Below are 8,835 nucleotides of genomic sequence, written 5' to 3' on the forward strand. Positions count from 1 at the left end.
AAACAACCGCGGTCGTGCCGCGACCGCGGTAGATCTGGAGGAAGCTAAGAAGTTTTAGGACCAAAGTGTAAATCGTAGAAAACTTATCCTAACCCTATATAAACTCAACAAACTTGCCCAAGTCAAGGTTAAGCTTGTTTTTAGACTGAATTGGAGGCAAGAACAAGTGTGAGAAAATCAAGACACCATTAGAGTTTTTCAATCTTCTTCTTGTTATCATTATTTGCGAATTATGAATGATTTTATGGTTTTATCTTGCTTTAATATGAGTATCTAAACATTTAATCTAGGGTTGATGGAACCAATTGTTAGATGAAGTTTTGACTCAATTTTGTTATAATCGAGCCGGGTTTATTATATGATTGTTCAACTATATTTTGTATGGTGATTAATTGAATGGGCCCTTGATTAATCATGCCTAATTACCTTGTGTTGCTTGAGAAAGAATACTAGGTTAGATTGCCGTTGAACAACACCACTTTTGGGTAATTGAAGAGATTCATTACTTGAACTTAAAAGTGGGGTTAAAGATAACGAAACTTTGGTGGGATAATTCAGAGCTGCATAAATTATCAGCTAGAGTAGTTCGAGAGAATGCTCTAGTAAATTATCATAGTTGATCAAGAGATAATTGCGGTAACCCATAGCTCATAATCCTCATAGAGTATTACGGCGAGATTATAGCAAAAGAGTTAAGAAGTAAACTAGCAATTGGGGAAATCAATACCCTAGATCTTTTTACCATTGAATTATCTTTGATTTGGATATTGTAGTTTTAATATCATTTTGATTTAGTTAAACAAAACCCAATACTTGTTTACAAAAATCTTGCATCTGGAAATTGTGTGAGCTTGTAATAGCATCACCAAGAGTTGTAGTAGATAGGTTAGTTCCCTGAGGATTCGACTCCAAACTTGAAAACCGGATTATATTTGCAACGACCGCTTTATCTTTTATAAGGCATAGTTGGACGTGATCACCGACCAAACACGTAAGAGCCTATGGGCCAGCCCAACGAGCCACATGGCTGTACTATAAACCTAAGGGTTCTATCCGAAAACCAGTTCACCTGGCTAATAACTCACAAACATCAAAGCAAAGGAAAGTGTATGAAAAATGAAACTGTAAGGCTTCCTTTTATACATATATGAGAAAAAAATACAAGACCCCATTTACAGTGTCCCTTAAGAGCATTATGCACAAATTTAGAAAAGAAAGGCCTGATATGCATCCCCCTCGGGGACTATGGCCCGACGATCTCCTTCTCACTATCTTCGACATCGGACAGAAGGAACTTGGCATCATATTCATCCACCTTAGCCTGCTCTATCTCTTTCGAGAGATCGAAGCCCCTGGCATAGATCTCCTCGAGGGTTTCCCTCCGAGATTTACACCTAACATACTCGTTGAACCTACCCTCCCAGTTGAGGGCCCCTCTCAGCTCAACTCGAACATCGGTAGCATCTTGCAAATAGACGGCCACTTTTCTATCAGCCTTGGTTCTGATCCCTTCGGCTTCAGCCCGAGCATCTACATCCTCGGCCTTCACCTTAGAAGCTCGGACTCGAGCCCCGCAATCATGCTCGTTCGGACCAAACTGTTGGCACGAGCATTCCGAAATTGCACTTCAAGGGCGGAAGCCTTGGCCAAAACATCCTTCTTGGCCGCAACTTGGGCATCTGCCTGAGCTTTTAGCTCATTACACTCTCGTTTAACCCGGTCAACTTTACCCTAGAGTCGTTCCAGCTCCTCTATTTTATTCTTCAATTGGAATATCAGAATATTAATCTCTGAAGTAGAAGGGGGAGCATACATCGACACGAAATAAAGGTTACTAGTCTTTCGAGATAGCTTTCGTAGTTCCGACTTCGGTCCGCCTCGTACCACAGGTGGTTGAACTCATCTCCCCTCTTCTTACAAAGAAGCTTGAGGGGTTTCTCCCCATCCAAAGCTTTCTGCAACCTGGCTTCATGACTAAGCAGCTCGGACTTGAGCTTGTCAAAAGCCTGCAGAAGGCGAGCTCAATAAGAAGAGGGAGAGGGTTTGTGCCGACTACAAAAACTAACCATGGAATTAAGCTGCTGAACTTTGTCGAAAGTCGATCACAAATTTACTGGCTTGGCCTCATCGGTCTCAGTAAAATTGCCCCCGATGGGAGCGCGACCACCCCATGCCCCACTCGATTCGCTCGGACCTTGGCCTCGAAGTACCTTCAATGGGAATATGAGATGACGATGAGAAGGAAACTATTTTTCCAAAAATAGAGGATTCGAAGGCTGCAAGATCAACCGATATATCTCTTTTGACTCTCCGAGAAGGACTCGCGTCACTATAAACATCCTCGCCCTTCGGAGCTTCCTTATGTTTGTTATCAAACCTCGGTATCGAGGTCGGTAATCTTTCCTCCTCCTCAAGAGGACACGTTCTCATCTCGGAAAAACCTCTAACACCTGCGGCGATAAAGTTAGTACACTAAAAAGAAAGTATCTTTCTGAGGAAATAAGCCACTAAGCACCTGCCATGATTCTTTGCCTTCCATCTCTCCTTGGACAGGTCTCGCCATTTGCACTTATCATAAGTCAAACAAGTTGCCAGCTTACGAGACCATTCAGCCAGGTCAGGAACCTCGGCCGGCATCTAAGGAATTGTCGAATAAAATAAAATGAAAAACATCTTTACGGAGCCCGCCTCCACTATGGACAAAGCGATAAAAACACAAGTGTACCACTTACGTGTGAAATTCCATTTCTCAAGAAATGGCAGAAACTCTCCGGGGATAATATCGACTGTCCGTGCCAGAACAAATTGACTTATCCACCCTCGGTCCTCTTTCTCCTCATCGTTAACGGCAAGGGATAAGGTGGATCGACATCGTATAGTAATCAAGCCTCGGTGATACAAAGGCCGATATAGCCTAATGAGATGACTAAGGGTGAATTCGAGCCCGACCCTATCCACAAAATACCTTATCATCAGCACTATCTTCGAAAGGGATGGGTGAGCCAGCGCCAAGGTGACCTGATACCTTCTACAAAATTCAAGCACAACCCTGTCAAGAGGGCCCAACGTAAAGTGGTACGTATACACATTCAAAAACCCCTTGACATGGGCCGTAATGCTTTCCTCCGGGGAAAGTACCTGCAGCACCACCTCTCTCCCTCATCCGCAGTCTTTTTTGACTGCCTCGAAATGCTCCTCCCCTATTGAGGAAATAAATCTCAATGCATGTTCTCGATGGCCTAATCAGTTCCAAGCCTACACTACTATAAAGTGGTGAGAGCGGTCGATGCAGCTTTTACCCGAGAAGGTCGGGATCGAATCCACAGGGAGCTAAAATGTTTGGGATTTGGATTTCTATCTAAACTAGCAGTGCGTAGTGCTCTTAAGTATACTTCCAATCATATTTATTTGTTTATTACTTCTAATTTTATGCTAATGATATGCGAAATTATACTAAGTATGAATGCTTGCAAGTTTTTCTAAATGGTTAAAGAGGCACTAGGGAAGTGACTTTCTCCTAGGTGATACTTGACAGGTTCTAAAGCCTAAGGCAAAGTTGTTATGTTGGGGATTGCAATGTAGCCAATGCACGAAACTACTCACTCTATACCTCTCGGTAGCTTGAGTGACTTTGTCCTAATTGACTTTCTCAAGACCAATTGGGTGTCAAAATTGTGCAAGCAATATAGGCTCAAGTCGAGTATTACTATCTCTAGGTTTAACCCTTTAATTGGGGCTATCAATCTCTTGAATACACCCCAATTCCTTATTGGACTGATTTTCCTAGACTCAAGCTCTCTTTCTTAAGAAGAGCCCAAGTCAAAAAGGCACAAATTAGTGTTTGCAAACACTAATTCAACATGGAAAACACAAATCAGTCTAAATATCAACCACCCATAAACATTTAAGCCCTAAAACAAAAGACCCATCAAATACCCACACTAGGTTGAGCCACAACCCTAGCTAAAGGGTCTAGCTACTCATAATAATGGAAGAAATCAAATATTTAGATGAAGAGTAACCCACATAATATGATTACAAGCTAAGATTTGAAGATTCAATGATAAGCTAGCCACAAATTACTCAAAATACACTAAAACCGTCGTTCACGTGCTCTACTCAGATAAAGATACCCTAAAATGTGAAAAAGAAGTATTTATACAAGGCCGAATTTTCTGGATAAAAATACCCCTAACGGAGGTACCACGGATCGCGAAAAATGCACCGCGGCCGCGGTGAGGCTTTTTAGCTTCATTTCTAAGTCTCTGAATCCGGCCACCGCGGATTGCATAAAATGCACTACGGACCGCGATGGCTTCCAACTTCCAAACTCCCAGCTCTTTGAATCCCCTCTCCACGGACTGCATAAAATGGATTGCGGCCACGATGAGGCTACTGCGGCCACGAAGAATCTACCGCGGACCGCAGTGCTTGAGCTTCCAAAATTGCATCTCTCTAATCTTTTCCACCGCAGACCGCAACAAATGCATTGCGGTCGCGGTGGGGCTATTGTTGCTGCGGTGGATTTATTGTTGTAGAAGTGCTTTGACTTGTTCTTGGTACTTGAGCAAATTTCACTCTTTTTTGAGCTGGTTTTGACTTCCTCGTCACTTTTTGACCAAACACTACAAACAAGCACAACATGTAAGCTTTCGGGATTACTTGTATACATTTTTAGTCCAAAACTCAAGCAAAAAGGAATATAAAATAGACTAGAATCCCTAGTTATCATGTCCCAGAACATTGGGAGGTTTCTCCAGCGTAAAGTCTCTCCTCGAGACAAAGCCCCTCGAGGTTAGCTCACCGTACATCGGCGGTGTACCACCATCCGGGTGCGAAGCAGAGGCAGAACTCTTTTCTCCTTGATGGATGGATTTCAATGTAGAATCCATGACTACAGTAAGATAGAAAGAGGAAGATGAAAATTTGGGCGAAGGCTTTGAGTTGAAATGACAAGAGAACTAGCACAAAGAATAAAGGTTCTAAGAGAGGGATAACTATTCAGAGTAGCAGAATCCTCAGTTAAGAGATGAGCAAATGCATATATAGGGGCGAGCGGTGAGTGTCCACCTATCCTGAAGACTAATTAATTCCGACCATGTCAGCACCACCTTTTTGGGAGATGTGCCGGTATGACCACCCCGATCGCTTCACGACCGTATCGCATAAATAATGCTATCACACAATGCCCGGTAGATGTTGAGACCCCGAGGATTTCTACTATTAGAAGCATCAACCCCAAAGAAGCTATAACCCTAATCTCGAAATGGCGCCCGATTTGGAGGGTCTCAATTGTCCCAAATATGGACTCCGAAGAGCCTACATCAAAATTCAACAGGCTAACTCTACATAAGCAACGAAAATAAACTTGAGGAATTGAAGCAGAAGAATTCTCTTTCATCGCCAAAAATATATTTACAAGGGGCGCCTTTACAAGAATATTCCCCCAAAAAGTTCATACATAAAAAGAAAAAAGAGAAGGAAAGGCGACATAGGTCTACTCTTCATCGTTGTTTCTCTCTGAACCATTTTCGGGATCCTCGTCCAAAGTGACCAAGAGTGCCTATTCTTCCTCCAAATCTCGGGCCTCCTCGATTTCAGCTGAGAGATCAACACCTTTAACACTGGTTTCCTCTAGGGCTTGCCTCCTTGCCTTGGCATGTGCATAAGTGACAGTCCGAGCCAACTTTTGCTCAACCATCTCCGATATCTCTCGGGCTAGTTTATTCGCAGTGGCAACATCTTTCAGGTACGTAGCGACATTCTCTTCAACCTTGGACTTGGCCACGGATAGTGCAGTATCCTCTTCTCGGGCATTTCGGAGAAGATACTTGGCCGATGTCAACTCCGAGTCCATGACCTCATTTCGCCTCCTCAACTCGAGGATCTCTTGCTCATAGCAGCAACTTCATCCCAAAGTTGCCCCGCAAGAGCATCCTTCTGCCCGATCTGCAAAGGAAAAGATAAGTCGGTAAGCATCAAATTGTGAGGGTGACAAGTGAGTTTATGAACACAAAATTACCTGCTCGGCAAGGCCAGCCTTTTCTCGGAGCACTCTCTCCAAATTCGCCTGAAGCTCGCTTAATTCATCCCCTTTTCGGGCATAGGAAGCCTCTAACTCCTTCATCCCTAAGGTGAGACCTTCGATCTCCTTCCTATGCTCGTCTCATAGCTTAGAGATAGTGTGGTCATACATTTTCTTGGCCTACAACAAAGCAAAGGAGTCAGAAAAATAGGGAGAAATACTTAAAGCTCTAAAAATATGCACGTAAAGGTTATCACCTGCTGATAAAGCCTCTCCGCATCCTCGATAGCATCGGGAGCGTCGAGATCAATGCCTTCACCAACACTATCGAGGAAGTTGTCAAGCTCATATCCCCCTTCAAGAGGGCCCCCCACGTTGGTAACCTTTGGGTCCTGCGCATCCCTGAATTCCCTGGGCGGGAATTGAGGACCCAAATTAAGGCCACCAAGGGTGTCGATATCACCAAGGGGCAAATTCTGTCCTCGAAAAGCTCTGGGCCCGGATCCTTTGGAACCGCCAGCAGCGGTCTCCTCAACAGGAATTGCACCATGACCGACCAGGGCTCAGGGACCGTGTCTGCACCCTCCTTGAGGGTCTTCGTAGCACGGGATCGACCTGAATCAACCGTTCCCAATTCAGCAGCCTTTGGCCTAGACGTTTGCAGGACATCCTCGCCCGACCTTGTCCTTTTTACCAAACAATACTCATCATTATCGTCGTCTTCATCCCCGGTACTGGGAGTTGCTTCAGAAGTTAAAGCCGAGGTCCTGGCAGCGGATTGAGGTCTGCGCAGCTTAGGTTTCTTTGCCACAAAGGACTCAACGGCCGCCTCTTTCTTCCTCTTCTTGCCCTTATCAGGCTTCGGAGCCTCTTCCTCGCCATCGGAAGGCGGTATCATTAGCACTCATTCGCCAAGGCCTGCGCAAGCATAGTAATCAAAATTTATCAGTACGGGGGAAATGAGAAGAAATATCATAACATGATAGAGGCGGCAAGAAGGAGCTCACCATGATTCTTTTCCACCCACCGCGTTTTAGCCAACTCAGGCCAAGAACGCTCGGGATAGGAGAACGAGGCATTTAATCCCCTAATCCACCCCAAAAGGCCCGGAACAGATTCGGGATACCAAAGGGCAGCTGTGTGAGGGGGAAAGTTAGTTTTTTAGGAAGAAGGTAAGAAGACAATAAAGCATGCTCAAAAGCACTTACGTTTCATGTTCCACTCCTTCGGGAACGGCATCTATTCAGCCGGAATAATGTCCGAGGTCTTCACTCGGACAAATCGGCTCATCCTCCACCGATCTTTATGCTCATCGATACTCGAGAAAAAGGGTTTCGAAGATCAAGGGTAAAGCTTGATCAAGCCTCAAAAAAGATGGGGGTTGTACCGCCTGATCAAATGATCAAGGGTAAAAGTCGTATCCTTGACTTTGCTGGAAAAGTAGCGAAGCATGTAAACAATTCTCCAGAAAGAGGGGTAAATTTGGCCAAATGTCACCCGGTATTTACAGTAGAAGTCAAGAATGTTCGGGTCTATAGCCGGATAAGAAGGGTTCGAGGAGTCGATAGGGCCCAAGGTGAACAAGTATATGTATATATAAAGAAAATCGACCTTATGGTCCGTTATGCTCTCGTTAGGGCTAGGGATCTCAACCAGCATATTCTTCCCCCATTGGCAGTCAGCCTGCACTCTGTCTATATCCTTCACAATGCTAATGAACCGGGACACGTGTTTGCATCGACTCGGCGTAGATGAAGGTCTCTCGATGGAAAAATCCTTCATACTATCAAAGTCGGTGGTGTACATTGTTCGACGGTAGGAGCCACTTTGGGCTTACCCTTGGATTTATTCTTGGATATTCGAGACGAAGAGGCAGCTTCGTCTATCTGAGGCACCATCTTAGAGGTTCTGGCCATGGCAACTAAAAATTTTCTTTTCCTCGAGAAGGAGGGCAAGAAACAAAGAGCAAAGGAAAAAAGTGTGTAGGGGAAGATAGATTTGGCTCTGAAAGCTTGAAGAATCACTAAAGTGCGAGTCACTAAGCAATTGGGGTATTTATAGAAGCTGTATGGGCAGTAGAGCACCCAATAGCGGTTCGTAGGTTCTTCTATTGTCTTGCTGACAGTGACCCTTGCATGCCGTTGAATTACAACATTTAATGCCCTGACTGGCTGACGTCACGACGAGTGCAAAAGTTCAAAACCGTTTCCTATCATCTTATTCTAAGAAATGCGGGGACTATCTGTATATGGTAAAATCTGAGGGACCGATTTTATGATCATTTCGGGACTCCAAAGATGCACCTCTTAAAGCCCGAGGAAGGGCTCGAAGTACGATCTCGTAGAGTCTCTAAAATGCTTGGCTTAGAGATAATACGGGTTGACGGTGGTCATAGAAAAATATTGAGTTCCCTAGAAACTTGATGGGAGTTGGCAGGTTGGCATGCGCCCATACCGAGGCATTAAATAGCTGTATCAATCTCATATCTTTATAATAAATGCACTTGTACCATACTAGGATTCCCCTCATATATAAAGGGGATCCTTGTCATTTTGTAGACATCTGTTGCTCAATATTGAATACACAAGAACATTCTCTCTACTCTCTAACATATTCTCTTGATCTCACTACTTGCATTTATTACTTATATTCATCACGTTCCATTTATTGTTCTTCATTTATTGCTTATTATTGTCCATAAAGAGTCACTATTGATTCTATCATAACTATTAATCCACCCTCGATAGCTCCCATCCGAGCATCAGACTCGACCCCGATGTGATGACCCAAAAGGTCATCACTTATTTTAG

This window comes from Nicotiana tabacum, chromosome 11, assembly GCF_000715075.1.
Source record: "Nicotiana tabacum cultivar K326 chromosome 11, ASM71507v2, whole genome shotgun sequence".
Taxonomy (NCBI): domain Eukaryota; kingdom Viridiplantae; phylum Streptophyta; class Magnoliopsida; order Solanales; family Solanaceae; genus Nicotiana; species Nicotiana tabacum.